We start from the raw sequence: 16,176 nt of genomic DNA on the forward strand, positions 1-16,176 counted from the left end.
TACATGTGTTTGGCCATATTACCAGAAACGTTTAAGGAATTAGATTCATTGTCTTGGTAATACTTGGGAATAGTATTTCCTCTTATTTCTCATCACCAACTACAGACATTGCTGCTTTTGTTCATCTTCATAATAGATTAGGTAGGCCATTCCAGTTGTTAGACTCCACCTGTAAAAAGAAGTTCAATATGAAAACATTAGAAACTGTTGAAAAGGAAAAGCCAAGAGAAAATTCATGATGGCTGTAGAGCAGATAAATTCTAATGACCTGGAATATTGTGTGGTGTCAGGATAATACAAATCATTGGCCTTTTTCTTTTGTATTACCTGAACTATATCACAAGTACCTTGGTTAAGGGAATTTTTCACATAATCTCCTGTAATCACGGTGTGGCATTCTACAGACAGTGCTACTAGGCAAGTCTCTAAAGGCCTGACTGCTCAAATATGTAGCTAAGTGCTTTCATCTCTTTTGGGTAGCCTAAGGCAGCAAGACATCTTAATCTAGACTACACACCATGTTTGTGAACCAGTGTGCTGAGAGAGAATGTCACCTCAGCATAAAATAGAAGACTGCCATTCATCTAGTCCCTTCTGCTGCCACTACTATCCTTCCAGCTCTTTAATATCCCTGACCTTTGGCTATAGCTCTTTATCAAGTTGGCTTCCTGTTAGTTCCTTGCCCATTTTCCCAATAAATCCTTTGTACTTGATGTTGTTTATCTTTCCAGAACCATGGCATTCTTTACTGGATTTCTGGATCTTGAAAGAACACCCAGCTTCTTAGCACGGCATTGAAGCCTTCCAGTTTTCTCTTTAACTTGTTGTGTCAATGTCACCCTTCTATACGGCCATGCTGTTGTAGCCAGGATTTTATTTTGTGTTTACTTACTTTCTGGGTCATGGTCAAGCTTGCACTGAGCCTCTATCACTTTAGTCTTTGCTGAGAGAACTCCTTGACAGTTTGAAAAGTTTGCTCTTTTACTGTCTGTACCTCCTTCAAATGCATTGTGGCCATTCCATGATAAACATCGTGTTCCTATAGTTCTACCTACCACAGTAATACAGTAATACCATTTCACTACTCAGAGCATGTTTGGTGAAGCATATATATATATGTGAATATAGCAAGGAGATCACATGACCACCTACAAAGATGTAATATTGTACATCTGGGGAGAGGAGATTAATGAAAACTATATTTTCTAAGCTATATTTGTAAAAGTAGAAATCAAAACCATTCTTCCTCTTCTATTTTATTTGTAACTGTCACTAATAATAATAGGTAATAATACTTAATAGCCATTCATATTAAATCTTTATCAAAGTCAAATGGGAAGAAAATATTGTCATTTTCCTTATAAATGTAATTTAATGTTGCTAAAGTGTAAGTACATTTTTAGTATATTATCGTTACTATTGTTTAATATACCTTTTAGCTCATTAGTCAGGACCCGTGTCTTGTTATTGGGTTGCGCATGCACCCTCCATGCCATGGAAACCAGGTCAATGAGTGTTGGGAAAGAATACTGATAACACTCCTTTGTGTATCATTTTATGATTTTCAGGGCACTGTTTCTGGTACTGTGGACTGAATCCATGACCTCATGTATTCTAAGAACCTACTCTACTACTGAGAAACACTACCGGCTCCTCATTTTGAAAGCACTTTAATATAGTTTATATCATTTAATCTTCCTAAAAGCTGTACAAAGAAGTACACATCTCCTTTCTTTAGATGAGAAAGCACAGGCTGAGAGAGGTTCGAATAGCTTGCCCCAGATTTCACAGCCAGCAGTGGTAGAGATAAATTCATACCAGGTTTATTTTTTCACACTCAAAATAGCCAACTCTACCTTGGATCAGAGAATAAAGGGTCATTCTATGCAAATGTCATCTACATAGAGACAGGGTTTATTCCCCAGAATATGCCTTACCTTGAGAGAATGTTTGCAAAGAACAAATGTCCCTGAATAAACCAGTTCAACCACTTTACCCTGAAATATATCCAGGCTTGTCATTGAAAATGGGATGGTTTGTTCTCTGAAAGAAAGATTATATAGCAGGGCTCCTTAGTGCTCCAAAATGAGACCTCTGCCATTATGTGAGTCTTTCTGGAGGTTATCTTGAAAAGGTCACAATAAGCCTTTTCTTCTACTACTTAGTTCTATTTTCACCACCTACTGAAATCCTGAAGAAATGTATCTCCAGAGCCCCCTCCTGGGAACAGCCTGCCCCTGCCTCATTTTCTCTGGTCTGTCCTCTGCTGTCTTCAGGTTTTATGAAAGAGATTCAGGGCCATTCTGCTTCGATGACCTTTGAATTGAGTGTTGCTTTAAAAGCCTTTAATTTGTCATTTCCTTCCCTAAAAAAGCCTGGGAAATCACTGAGATGCCTTTTCTCTGTGCCTGCCAGCTTGGATATTTCCCAAGACAGAAGAAGGCTACAAAAATGACAAATATGAGCCAAATTGAAGGAAAAATGGGGACGGCTATTTAAAATTAAGATTGAACTAAATGCTTTCGATGCAGACTTTTAATATATCTAAATATCTGTATATATTTAATGTATATCTATGGATATTTTATGTCCTTATTCTACAAATGTGAATTACACCAAATTGCAATTAGCAAAGGATAGCTGTTTGGAGACCCTATATGTTATTAAATTCTATTCATTATTCTTATTCACAACGTCCCTGGTCCCATGCCCTGGGGAAACACAAGGTGACTATTGTAGAAATGTCTCAGGGATATCTTATCTATGCCATTAGAATTCCTTTTCTCTCATTCCTTATACATAGCATTAAAAAAAATTGTTGAATAAATTAATGAATGAATGAATTAAACTGGAAATTAATCTATCTTTATTTTTAAATACATGTAGTATTTTGGACAAATATTTTACAAACCTAATTTCATATATGAAAATGTTTGAGCTGTTGTTACTTTTAATCTCTGTTAACTTTTTTAACTTTAAAAAATACTTTCCTCTGCCTTGATAGTAACAAGCATTGCTTCCACATTGCAGGCTCTGAGTGTCTCTTCCATCAGCACCCTCTGATTCTTAGCTTTTCCATAAAGATAAGAATAAAGCTAAATCAGTCTCTGGAGTTTTCTGATAGTATCTCTCAGAAGTTTGGGTCATTGGTAACATTGGTTAGCTTAACCCATCATTCATGTTTTGTGTTCATTTCTGTGTTATGTCTATCACTCATTACCACAGATAATTGAGTTTTGTCTTTACTTGACAGAAGCCAGCTGAATTTTAGGAGTTTGGTACATCTTGCGTCTTTAGCACTGTAAACTTAAAACTCATAGTTTACCTTTTTTTTCCTATGTACATTATAGCCTATAGTCTCCTAACTTCAATGCTTTCTTGGAAAATTCTAGCATATTTTCTATATTAAGTGATAGAGTCTTTGCCCTGAAATCCAAAGTATGATCTTAGCAATGAAAGGGTAGCCTTTATCAGAGACAAGGATTCCTTTCCTTTTTACTATGGGCATAGTAAATTATTTAGATTGCTCCTAAGTCTAAAATGCAGTCAAATATGAATTGGATAGACTATGAAGTTAAAAGGCAACTAAAATCTTTTCCTGTTCTATGACAGTGAGGCTTCAGTACATTTTTAGTACTTACTCAGTACCTTCTCATGCCTTGGTTCTGGAGCAACCGCGCCTTTACAACTTTGATTTGGTTGTGTTCCATTTCATTCTTCTAAGATTCACACAAGATCACAGTATAGTCAAAGGAAGTTTAGATTGGTTACTTATACCACTGGAATAAACAATCTGGAAATCATTGGCTTGTTCATGTACCTTATAAGAAACCTAATGTCTTGAGGTCCTGTCTTCATGCTATAAGTCTTCATAGACTCAGGCATCTTTAGTCTCTGTTTTTGTTTTGATGTATATGTTAGTTCAAGGGCTGGGGATGGGCAGCGAGAGATGAATGAGCCAAAGGACAAGAAACAATGACAGAATGTATTTGTAAAAAGCTACCTTGTGGCCAGGTGTGGTTGTATACACCTTTATTCGCAATGCAATGGAGACATAGGCAGGTAGATATCTGTGAGTTTGTGGCTAGCCCAGTCTTTATAGTGAGTTCTAGGCCAGCCAATTTCTATGCAGTGAGAGCCATCTCAAAACAAGGCAAAGGAAGGGAGGCAATGAGCAGGTCTGGTGGGCAAAGTCCTGGGAGACAAGAGTGGTGTCACATGAGTTTAGGCTTCCTTCCCTATGATAGTGTACTACTTGCTTTCGGTCAACCTGACACAAACATAGATGCATCTAGGAAGAGGGAATCTTAAATAAAATGTCTCCAAAAGATTGCCCTATGGAGAAGTCTATGAGATACTGTCCCGGTTAATGACTGCTTAGGGAGGATCCTGCTCACTGTGTGGTGCTACAACCCATTGTTGGTTGTCCTAGGTGCTATAAGAAAGCAGGATGAGCAAGCCTTGGAAAACAAGCCAGTAAGTACCATTCCTCCACAGCCTCTGCTGTAGTTCCTGACTCTAGGTGCCTGCCCTGTTTGAGTTCCTGTCCTAACGTGGTTACATGATGGACTGTGATGTAAAAGTACAAATGAAATAAACCCTTTTCTCCATGAGTTGCATTTGGTCATGGAATGTTATCACAGCAATAGTATCCTAAGACAAATACGGAGCCATTCCAGAGTGTCAGCTAGTATTGTGATCCTTAGATTTGCATTTAGGTCCATGTTTTCATGTGTATATGAGGTTTATGTGTATATATCGAGATTTCCATAGCTTTCTTGTAGATGAATTCCAAAAGAACACGAGGAACTAGAAAAGCACATTTCTAGGCTACAGGGGAGCTCATGCAAGATGTGATTGAGGTCTTCAGTAGGTAGTACAAATGGGGAGACAGACACAATTTCAGTGATATTTCAAGGGATAGGTAGAGCTAATATTTCACAGATTGACAATTGCCTTGGTGGTTCAACAGATCTGGGCAATAAGGAAGGATTCTCAGGTCTGGCAGATACACAGGCAAAAGATTTTCAGATTTTTAAAAATTTTTATTTATTTATTTACTTTTGCATCTGGGGTTGACAATTTAAGGATACCCCAGACTTGAATTCTCAGCGGGATTTGTGAAGGTCCTTCTTCAGGAGCCACGGAGTTAGAAAATAGCAAATGGAGTATAGAAGCATTGACCGTTGCTGTTGGTGCCAGCAGTCTGTAAGAAAGAGAACTGCTGTTAATGTTCCTTCCCTCCTACTGTTTGTACATAACATTCAATAAAAAAGAAAGACTTTGTTAAAATATGTAAAATAATCCCAACTACAAATATATTTGTAAATATTTGCATATTTAAAACTCATCTTTAGAAGACTCACAAAAGTGAATAAGGTTAAAAGTAACAAAACAGTAATAATAAAGATAGATTTTACATATGCAAATATTTAAAAATACATTTGTCATTGGAATTATTTTACATTTTGCTATATATTGCAGATTCTGGTTTTTTTGAGATAAACATTTATTATCAGTAATAGTGGTATATTTTACTTACTTTACACACTGATCGCCAACCCTTTCCTGAGCACCCCCTTTTGCAATCCTTTCCCCCTTCCCTGTCCCCTTTTCCTCTGAGTGTGTGGGGTCCCTCTGGGTCTCTCCCCATCTGGAACATTAAGTCTCTGGAGGGGTAGGTGAATCCTCTCCCACTGAGGCCAGACAAGACAGCCCAGCTAGATGAACATATCCCATATACAGGCAACAGCTTTTGGGATAGCCCCTACTCCAGTTGTTCTGGACCTACATGAAGATCATGTGTACATCTGCTACATATGAGCAGGGAGGCCTAGGTTCAGCCTGTGTATGTTCTTTGGTTAGTGGTTCAGACTCTGAGAGCCCCCCAAGGGACCATGATAGTTGACTCTGTTGGTCTTCCTGTGGAGTTCCTATCTCCTTCCGGGCCCCCCATCCTTCCCCCAACTCTTCCATAAGAGTCCCCAAGCTCCATCCACTATTGGGCTGTGGGTGTCTTCATCTGTCTAATTCCTTTTTATATGTTGGAAAAATGTGCCAGCAGATGAGAAGAGGACTTCGTAATGAGAGCATTTTCTCAAAAAAGGTAGTAGTAGAGAGAAGGTATTAAAGGGCAACAGGATACAGGAGGAGGCCTGGCCTTGAATGGGAAAAAGACCACCCTTGTGTTCTTTCATAAATGTGGTAGGTGAAGAATTTAGGGTAAGGAAAGAAGATGAGGGGATCATCACAGAGAGTACCATGTCCAGTTGCCACCACTGAAAACTAGAGACCGATTCTTACATTTGTTCAAGTTAGCATTGTATATGAGAAGGAAACTGAAAGTAGGCATTTATGTTGCTTGGCAACATAGGCTACAAAACAGAGGACTACAGGACCTTTTTTGGATAAAGGGATCTAGTTTAGCACCATAAATCAAACATCCATGACCTTTTATGGCAAGGATGATGAAGAGCTGGAGTCCAAACACTGTATCTTAAAAGCTGTGTTAGCATTGGATCGACCATCACAACAGCTTTATTTAGGCAGAGAGGAGATGTTCATGAATCAGAGGTAGAGTCCTCAGAAATCAGAGGCTCAGTTCTAACTCACACTATCATAACTAATCTTCTTCAGTTTATCGCAAGTTAATCAGAATCAGAGGGGACTGGTTTGGGCTGCCTGTTTTATAGAAATGGATGAATAACCAAGAATTACCATTTAGTTTGTGTTCTCCGAATTATCTCTTTTTACATTGCAATTTGTAGTGAGTGTACTCAAGTTGCCTTAAAGTGTGATAATGGGGACTGTGTGTTCTTTAAGACCAAAGTTGCCACTACATTCCATGAGCTTCAGTCTAAGAATCTGACGTCACTGAAATCAGAATAACAGTCAAACAGCTTTCTGATGCACTTAGAATCTTGGCATAGGAGATTGGAAAGTCACAGAGACTTTCTCTGTACTGAAAAACTCAACCCTCTGGGGATTAGAATATTCACATCTTACAGCTACAGTTTCTATCTCTAAGACAGGCTGGATAGAAGCTCACATTCTCACAATCCTGTTTCCTTTGTTAGAGTTCTCTGTGATGACCCTCACCCACCCATTGTCCTTGTGGACTTCATTACTAGACCATCCTGCAACAACAGACTAGATTATGATCTTGACTTTCTTCAGTTACTTTACAGTCTGAAGCATATAGTTTCATTTAATTCCAAAGTTACTACCTGAATACTTCATGTGAGACTTCAAAGATGAATAAGGCCTCTTTCTTACCAATTGAAGCTCAATGCTTAATAAAAGAATGTTGAAATATAAACAATTAAAATCTAGAGTAATAAGTGCTCTGAATGAGCAACTATGTTAATGATGAATTTTATCTGAGAGACTGCAGAGATCTCTGCAAAGGGAGTAGAAGATAAATGACAGCAGTTTCCTAGGCTAAAAGAGGGAACGGATGAATTTCCCTGACTAAGAGAACTATATATCATGCATTGCATAGAACGAGAATAAGTGTAGTGGATTGCAAGGAAGGTAGCAACTACTTTAAAGAGTTTGGCGTGTGTTTTATATACAGCTGAGCAGTAAAGACACGTTCTGTTTTGTTTTTTCCTTTTGAGGGGAGAGAAGAAAAAATTAAAATAGTTACAAGCAGAGATGTGTAGCCACAGAGACTGGTAGGACGCCGGTGAAACAGTGCACTGCAGCACGGCCTTGAATGAGAGTTGTGAGGAAGGGGCCTCAAAGTTGGAAGATCACCTAAGGTCTGAAGCCAGGGAAGAAAACACAAGGAAGAATTGAAGATGCCGAGTTTTTAAATTAGGGAACTGGTAGATGGTGATGTGCAAACAAAAAATAATAATGCACAGAAGAAAAACTTCAGTTTGTAAAGGGGCAGGAGATAGGAAAAAATAAGAATTCTTGTTATTCAAGGACAGTTATATAAATGTATTCATTTTCCAAAAATATTTTTATTAATTATCCTATTTGTTTACATTTCAAATGTTGCCTTGCTTTCCAGCCTCCCCCTCCACAAACCCCCACCCCATTCCCCCTCCCATTTGCGTTTAAGAGGGGGAGGGGAAAAGGGGAGTATTTTTAAAAGTCATAGCAGTCAGATTCCTGTGGCATAAATGAGTACACTGGCAATGACCTTGCTTGAACTTCAGATTACCTTGGAACCTCCTGTATCCGGGGAGGTAAGAAGAAACATTTTTATACTGTCTTAATATTAGATGAAGGAAGTATGGGATTTATTAAGGAAACATTGTAATTTACCTAGATTTTGATGCCAGAAATGAATAGCTGTCCTTTGAATACTTGCTATGAATAAGACCTGTTTTGCAGTCATGTACTATTTTATTTAATCCTTACAACCCTGTAGCCAAAAGATTTGGATACTACCTACAGCTAACACATGGAGTGATGTATACTCTGATTGTTCTGAGCTCGTAACCAGTGTTATACTAAGTATAATTACTGGTTAGTGTGCTCACCAGCATTTAATACAAAAGACCAAGGGGAAACCCATGTGGTTTTTGGTAACTGTGGGAAGACTACCTTCAAAAATAAGATATGGGTGACAGTTGTCCAGGAATATAAGTTAGCACAACCAAAACTGTGTTATAAAAAATGTCTTTGAGAGACTTTTAAGTATTTCAAGGACAGATGAGCTTTTGTATAAGGGATCATTGTTACATTAAATGACTACATTGAAACGTTTAGAAGCTATCTGTTTATTGATGTTTAACCCAGAATTATCCTCACTTAGTTGAGTTCAAAGTCAATTGTAATATGATATAGAACACATATAAATAAAGAAATTCAAGTCTGTAATAAACCAACCAACAAGAGGAATAGTTAGCTTTCTATTGTAAGTTTTGAAGTTTGGCCTTTGTCTTTTCTGGGGAACTCTGAGGAAATACAGGGAGGGGCCTGTACATAAAACCTGGGTATGTCCTGAAGCAATGGCTGTGTAAACACACATCCACAGTGATGAGTCCATAAAATGCAAAGGAGCATGTGAGATCATCACCAGCCAATAGAGAAAATTCTTTGCACCCCTTTTGTGAACTGCTGTCCAGAATAATCTGGGTTTCCTATTAAACCACGAACAAAAGATTTCACTAATACTTTGATACAATGAAGTTGCTATTATAAAATTCATAGTTTTTCACTGGTTGGCTTTTGAAAGTTGCCAAGGAAGGCAACTTTTTGTCTCTGTCACCAGAATAGTACTTTTTTTTTAAAAAGACTTTCTATGCAATGGCCTCTTCTCACGTTTGCTAGGTCACGATTTTAATATGTATAGTCAACACAGCAGAAGACTTTTTCTGTCCCTTTACCTTATAACAGGAATGTAAATGTAGCTTTAAAGTACTTTGTAAATTTACAGTATGTATACTTACTATCTGCAATGCTACTTCAGGAAGTTGTTTCTCTTCCTGACACTAAAATTTTAAAGAAGAATGTTCAGTATGCCCACCTTTTATGGCTTGCTGATGAGCAAGTTCCAATTCATAGAGAGACATGGAGTCATCTGAGAGAATATTGAAAAAAAAAAATAGGCCTGGAGTTTTAAGAGATAAGTCTAGATTGAGGAGCAGTGAGTTGTAGATGAAGGTCACAGTCATAGAGGACATAGAAACCCTATGGAGAAAGGACTCTTTCTAGGAAGACAGTGTATATAGATAAAACACCAATGACCTCCTGGTATGCTAGAAGTAGCTTCTGGTTTATGTCTTTTACATAGCTGAGTAGCTTCTGCAAATGGCTAACTTCATCCATTTTGTATTTTTACCTTAATAATTAATAGGTAACCTCTGTGTCTGCTATAAAGTACCACTCTGTCCACTGTAATTATAGGTCATAATAAAATAAATCCATATATGTTTCTCTTCCTATAATTTTCTAATAAATCAGTATAATAGTTTTAAAAGTAAGTAACCCGTGTTTTTTAACGTTAGCAGTGAGCATGATTCTCAGTCATTTTGAAGTCTCCTATTGTTTGCTACTGTGACAGAAATAGGTACTATCCCACACACTCAAGTAGGAGTTCTTGAAAGGTATGAGATAGTGTGGCACCTGTCACTGTCTGCTGAGTTCTAGATGCATATATGTGTTTCATCAATGAGTCTAGGGAAAATACTTTTTGTAATTGAACTGTGACAGAAACAAGATGTCTTCATTTTCTTTTTCTTTTTCTTTTTTTTATTCTTTCTGTTATTCTTTCTACGGGTTCCTTAATATGTTTCTTTAGGTTGTGTGTCCATTAGAATGAAAACAGCTCATTTTAAGTTAATCTAGACTTAAGTATTTTTAGGATTATTTGGGGCCTTTTTAGGATACAAATATCCATATCATGTGAAATTTTGTATGTCACACAAGCAATTGTACAGGCATGTATACACCATAGATTACATGCTGAGTCCTGCCCTTTAAGTAAAAAGTTATGGGCTGGAGAGATGGCTCAGTGGTTAAGAGCAGTGGCCACTCTTCCAAAGGTCCTGAGTTCAATTCCCAGCAACTACATGGTAGCTCACAACCATCTGTAATGGGATCTGATGCCCTCTTCTGATATGTCTGAAGACAGTGACAGTGTATTCAAATATATAAAAATAAATAAATCTTTAAAAAATGAAAAGATTATCATTTTCATTGTGATTTTATCTTCAGTGTTGTGATAGATAAAATTTGAAATCTAGAACTTCATGTTTCTATGAAAGTTTCTTGATAATGTACTTTACATTTCATACAATCCACATTCTTGATTTATATAATTCATTGGTTTCTAGAATAATCTCAAGAGTTGTGCAGCTATCAGCACACCTTCAGTTTTAAAAGATTTTTATCACCCCAGAAAAATACTCAACCCAGTCCTCCTTCTTACTTACCTCTCCTTTGTCCTATGACCAATCCTTAGCATCAGACCCAAATGTTACTAATTTGTTGTCTATCTTCTATGGAATTGTGTATTTCTTACCCTTCATATAAATTGTATAATTTATGCTCTTTTGTGATGGGCCTCTTTCACTTAGAATAACATTATAAAGAAATATCTGTTATTAAAAGGAGATATCTATCTTATAGCATGCTATAGTACACCATTGTTTTTACCCATCCCTTTCTCCTTAGAGAACAAGAAGCCTCACTTGGGTTCCATCCTGCCCTGGGGATTAGATGCATCCTCTCCTACTGAGGCCCAACCAGGCAGCCCAGTTAGAGGAAGGGGATCCAATGGCAGGAAGCAGAGTCAGGGAAACCTCCATTCCAAAAGTTAAAAGAACCACATTAAGACCAAGCTACACATCTGCTACAAATGTATAGAGGGCATTAGTTCAGACCATGCATGCTCTTTGGTTGCTTGTTCAGTCTCTATTAGCCCTTATGGGCCCAGGTTAGTTGACTCTGTAGGTCTTCTTGTAGTGTCCTTGACCCCTCCAGCTCCCTCAGTTCTCCCCCCAACCCCCGACACTTCCGCAAGACTCCCTAAGCTCTATTGATGTTTGGCTGTGGGTCTCTACATCTGTTTCCATCTGGTACTGAATGAAGCTTCCCCCGAGACATTTATGCTAGCCTCCTGTCTGCAAGAATAACAAAGTATCATTAATGTCAGGGGTTGACTCTTACATGGCATGGGTCTCAAGTTGGGCCAGTCATTGGTTGACTGTTCTCTCAATCTCTGTTTCATTTTTACCCATGTGCATCTTGTAGGTATGACAAATCTTAGATTGAAGGTTTTTTTGGGGGGAGACTGATGCCCCTCTCCCTACACTGGAAGTCCCTGCTGGCTACTTCAGTCTCCATATACCCTGCTGGTAGGAATCTCAGTTAGGATTACCTCTATAAACTCCCCAGAACCTCCCCTGTCCTAAGTTTCCAGCTAGTCCCAGAAATGTTTCCTATTGTATTCTGTTCACACTTCCAGCCCTCTCCTGCCCCGCCTTTCCCCATACCTGATCCCCATCCTCATTCCCCTCCTCCCCCACTCTCCTACTCAGTTCCTCCTGCCTCCCCCACTCACCTCCAATGAATATTTTGTTTCCCAGTCTGAGTGAGATTTACACATCCTCCCTTAAGCCCTCCTTATCAGTTTCTTTGGGTCTTTAAATTGTATGTAGCATGGTTATCCTGTACTTATGGCTAATACCCACTGATAAGTGAGTATATACAATGCATGCCTTTCTGGATTCGGATTACCTCTCTCGGGATGTTATTTTCTACTTCCATCTATTTGGCTGCAAATGTCATGATGTCTTTGTTTTTAATATCTGAGTAACATTCTGTTGTGTAAATGAATAAATTTTCTTTATTCATTCTTCAGTTCAGGGACATCTCGGTTGTTTGCAGTTTCTGGCTATTACAAATAAACTATGTGAACATAGTTAAGCAAGTGTCCCTGTGGTTAATGGGGTCTTTTTAGGTATATGCCTAGGAGTGGTATATCTGGGAATTGGGATAAAACTATTGCCACTTTTCTGAAAAACTGCCAGATTTCCAGAGATGTTATACCAGTTTTCATTCCGACCGACAATGGAGAATGTTACCCTTGCTCCATATCCTCATCAGCATGAGCAGTTCTGATGGGTATAAGATAGAATCTCAATCATTTTGATTTGCATTTCCCTGATGACTAAGGACTTTGGACATTTCTTTATGTGCTTCTCAGTCATTCGAGAATTCTCTGTTTAGCTCTGCACACCATTTTTTAATTGAGTTATTTGGTTTTTTTGTGTCTAATTTATTGAGTTATTTATATATTTTCGATTTTATTCCTCTGTTGGATGTAGTGTTGGTGAAGAACTTTTCCCATTCTGTAGGCTGCTTTTTTGTCCTACTGATGGTGTCCTTAGTCTTGCAAAAAGATTTTCAGTTTTAAGAGCTCCCATTTATTAATTGTTACTCTTAGTGCCTGAGCCACTGATGTTCTGTTCAGGAATTTGTGTCCTATGCCAGTATGTTCAAGGTAGTTCCTCACTTCCTCTTTTATTAGATTTAGTGGGTCTGGTTTCATGTTGAGTTCTTTTGATCTTCCTGGACTTGAGTTTTATGCAGCATAATAAAATATGGTCCTATTTGCATTCTTCTATATGCAGACACCAGTTAGACCAGAGCCATTTTTTGAAGATGCTTTCTTTTTCCCACTGTATGGCTTTGGCTTCTTTGTCAATAATCAAGTGTCTGTAGGTATGTGGATTTATTTATGGGTCTTCAAGTCTATTTCATTGACTAACCTGCTTGTTATTATACTAAAGACATTGTGGTTTTTATTACAATTGCTTTGTAGTATAGCTTGAAATCAGAGATACTGATACCTCCAAAAGTTCTTTTATTGTACCAGATTGTTTTGACTATCTTGGGTTTTTTGTTTTTCCCTATAAAGTTAAGATTTTTTTTTCATGGTCTGTAAAGCATAGTGTTGGAATTTTGATTAGGATTGCTTTGAATCTGTAGATTACTTTTTGCAAGATGTCTATTTTCACTGTGTTAATCCTATGGGTCCATGAGCATGGACCTTTCTATCTTCTGATGTCTTCCTCAATTTCTTTCTTCAGAGATTTGAAGATTTTGTCATACAGGGTTTTCACTTCCTTGGTTAGAGTTACACCAAAGGTATTTTATTTTATTCATGGCTATTATAAAGGATGTTGTTTGCCTAATTTCTTTCTCATCCTGTTTATCATTTGTATAAATGAGGGATATTGATTTTTTTGAGTTCATTTTGTATCCAACCACTTTGCTGAAGGTATTTTTCAGCTGTAAGAGTTTTCTGGTAGAATTTTTGGGGTCACTTAACTTGATTTTTAATGCTGACTAGCATTTCATTGTATGGGCATATCCCATTTTTTATATCTGTTCATCAGTTGGAAATTTGGGTTATTTTGACATATTGGCTACTATATAGAAGTAAAGGAATTATTTTGAAAACATGATTTTTTTTAGTTTCTGTCAATGGAATACAAGAAGACATGAGATCAAATATGGTAAGAGTATTAAACAGTACATTCCAGAAAGTGAAAAATATGCCATTAGGTTGAATTTATTGGGGGAATTTAAGGCCATGTCTAACTATACAAGAGGGGCTCAAGCTAAAACACACAAAGCTAAAAATTATGACTCTCCTAGAAACTGTTACAGTTTTTGCTGAACATAGATAATGAAACTTTGACATTTTGCTGTATTTGTCTGAAATCTCAAACACACTTTTTCCAGTGAATATTCCTAGGAACTTGACTAACTCACCTTCAATCTTTGTTGGCCTTTTGGTTAGAGAAGGATATCTACTACCATGTTTGCCTTGAGTTTTGTTTGTTAAACTTATTTCCACATAATGTGTCTAGGATTTCTTATGACTCATTCACTTTTGTTGAACTGATGAAAAACATATTTATCCTATAGAAAACAATGTGTATAATACCTAATCATGCATTTGTGAAGAATCTGTAAATCAGTAAAGCCAAGTAATATTGTCAAGTTCTGGTGGAGGTTTTTTTTTTTTTTTTTTTTTTTTTTTTTTTTTTTTTTGCATTTGAACAAAACATAGATTGATGTGTCAGTGGCATACTCAGAAAATATAGCACATTTAGATACTTTAACCTAGTCAGCTTGACCCAAACACTTTATTCTAATGGTAATCTGTGAACATAATTTGATAATTTTGTTAAGCATCTACCATATGTGATCAAACCCAAAAAGTTCTCATAGTGAAAGTAACTAAGTAACTTTATTTTTCTTAAATGTTCATCCTTGATAAACTTCACTAAAGCACAGATGGTGGGAAATGCACACTAATTGCAAAATTTGGAGTTAGTAGCTACACCATGGCTAGGGGCTAGAACTCAGGTGAACATCAGGCAGCTTTAGAAGGCTAAATCACTTTCCTAGCACTATATATTTACATTTTCTACCAAGCTCATTACATAGATTGTTTTCATTTTGAATTATCTAAGTAGTGTTTTCTGATAGGGAGTTTTCAGTACACCTGAGGTTCCAAATCTCAAAACGGGGGGGGGGGGGGGAGAGAGAGAGAGAGAGAGAGAGAGAGAGAGAGAGAGAGAGAGAGAGAGAGAACAGCAGTTGCAACAACACTAATTTATCCAACATTTGTGGAATACCTGGTATGGATGAAGCTTGGTACTAAGAGTAATTTACATACAGAATGTAGACAAGTAACATTGGTTCTTCAACCCTTATAATGAGATTAGTGCTTAAGTCAGTTGCTTAGTTTCAGCAGGGAGTAAATCAAGGTCTTTTTGACTCCAAGATTATCTCTCAAATTCCACTTTAATTCCCTCCTCTGCCAAGGGTGGTGAAAGGCAACAGAAAGACAAGGTGTCAAAAAGTTATATTGTTCAGATTTTTCTCCTGATGCTTTTTCTCTACATTATATGCTTTGACATCTATTTTAAAACACATATGTCACTGGAAGAAATAATGCATTATTCTAAAATCCCAGAAAGTACTAAGTTTCTTATATGAGATCTTTACACCTAATAAATTTCAGTAGAAAAGATGTTGGAATTAAGAACTCTGATTTCTTCAAAAGGGGAGAATCTGTTAAGAAAAAAAACGGATTAGAAATGAGCCTGGGGGAGTCCTCCCATTTTTACTGTTTTGCTCAAGGCAGGTCTAAAATATGCACACTGTTATTTCCTACACTGTGAGATTCTCCTTAATGAACATTGGTAATGCCAAGTCATATGAATGTCTTTTCTATCTAGTCTGAGGGCATTTTTGACTTGGTGTTTGATAAAGTATTTTGATATAGCTTTAAATAGTTGAGTTATAATTGAAAAGGTTTATGCAGTTTCCAGTTTTCAAATGTATCATGCTGGCAGAATATTATGTCTTTTTTAAAAAGGAACTACTAATTCACTAAGTATATAGTGACTCATAGTTTTATGATTTATTACACTCTGTCAAATATTGTAGGAGGATAGATCCTAATTTCTCTAATCTGTCTCTTTTACATGTATACTACATATTGACCCTATGTGGGCTTAGACTTTCTAAGTAGTATAATGTACAGTACTGTTTAGAAATACATTGATCACCAGAAAATTACCTTTATTTTTAATTCACATATATATTCAAATACCTACATAATTACTCTTTGAAGGGGAGCTCCATTTAAAGAGTAGATGACCTATGTTAAATCGTTTCACCTCTGCACATTAG

At 37.1% G+C, this 16,176-nt stretch overlaps 1 protein-coding gene across 16 annotated transcripts in view; it reads left to right on the forward strand.

The window, feature by feature from the left end:
- The window catches only part of Dmd (dystrophin), a 1,571,027-nt gene that overhangs the window by 1,518,605 nt on the left and 36,246 nt on the right, over positions 1-16,176 (forward strand). The gene's annotated exons all lie outside the window — the stretch shown is intronic.

This window comes from Arvicanthis niloticus, chromosome X (assembly GCF_011762505.2).
Source record: "Arvicanthis niloticus isolate mArvNil1 chromosome X, mArvNil1.pat.X, whole genome shotgun sequence".
NCBI lineage: Eukaryota > Metazoa > Chordata > Mammalia > Rodentia > Muridae > Arvicanthis > Arvicanthis niloticus.